We start from the raw sequence: 732 nt of genomic DNA, 5'->3' as shown, positions 1-732 counted from the left end.
GGGGTATGGTTTACTGAGAGTCTGAGCTGAAAGGGTGTTAGTTGTTTAATTTCAGATACCCTATTTATTTTTTCCCTCTCACCATGAACAGTGAGATGAGCAAAGCCAAAGCAGAGAAGAATATGCTTTTGTTTTAAGGAGTGTATTACTGCCTGGTGACAGCGCCAAGGTGCACCAGCTCCAATAAATAAAAGCTCACGTGCATTATAACGCTGAGTCTCTGAGCTCGTGCTGTCGAGATAAACACAAATCTCTGTAGGGCTGTGATCCTCCAGGATCATGTTTTAGAATCGAGATTCATGGGAAATAATATTTCTTATAAATAATAATAACAATAATAATAATAATAATAATAGCTAATTAGAATCTTAGAAATAATAACTCATATCTAAAAATCTTATTGCTAATGGAAATTCCTTTATGGTCAATATGTTGATATTTGTAGCTAGAAAAAATATTTTATAATAGATAATAGATCATCATCATCATCGTCACCACAGATTATATTTTCTTCTTATAATGTAAGAAGAAAAATCTGATAATACTGATAATAATACAGAATCTGTTTTTGTCGATAACCATCATTTCCTGAAAGAATTCGATTTTCCTGAAGCAGGAGTTTTCATGCATGATCTGCTCCTTGGTGCATAGTGCACAGGATGGAGGGGGCTCTCTCTCTCTCTCTCTCTCTGTGTGTGTGTGTGTGTGTACGTGTGTGTGTGTGTGTGTACG

Source organism: Pangasianodon hypophthalmus, chromosome 19, assembly GCF_027358585.1.
Source record: "Pangasianodon hypophthalmus isolate fPanHyp1 chromosome 19, fPanHyp1.pri, whole genome shotgun sequence".
In the NCBI taxonomy this organism is placed as follows: Eukaryota; Metazoa; Chordata; class Actinopteri; order Siluriformes; family Pangasiidae; genus Pangasianodon; species Pangasianodon hypophthalmus.
This window is presented reverse-complemented; position numbering follows the sequence as displayed.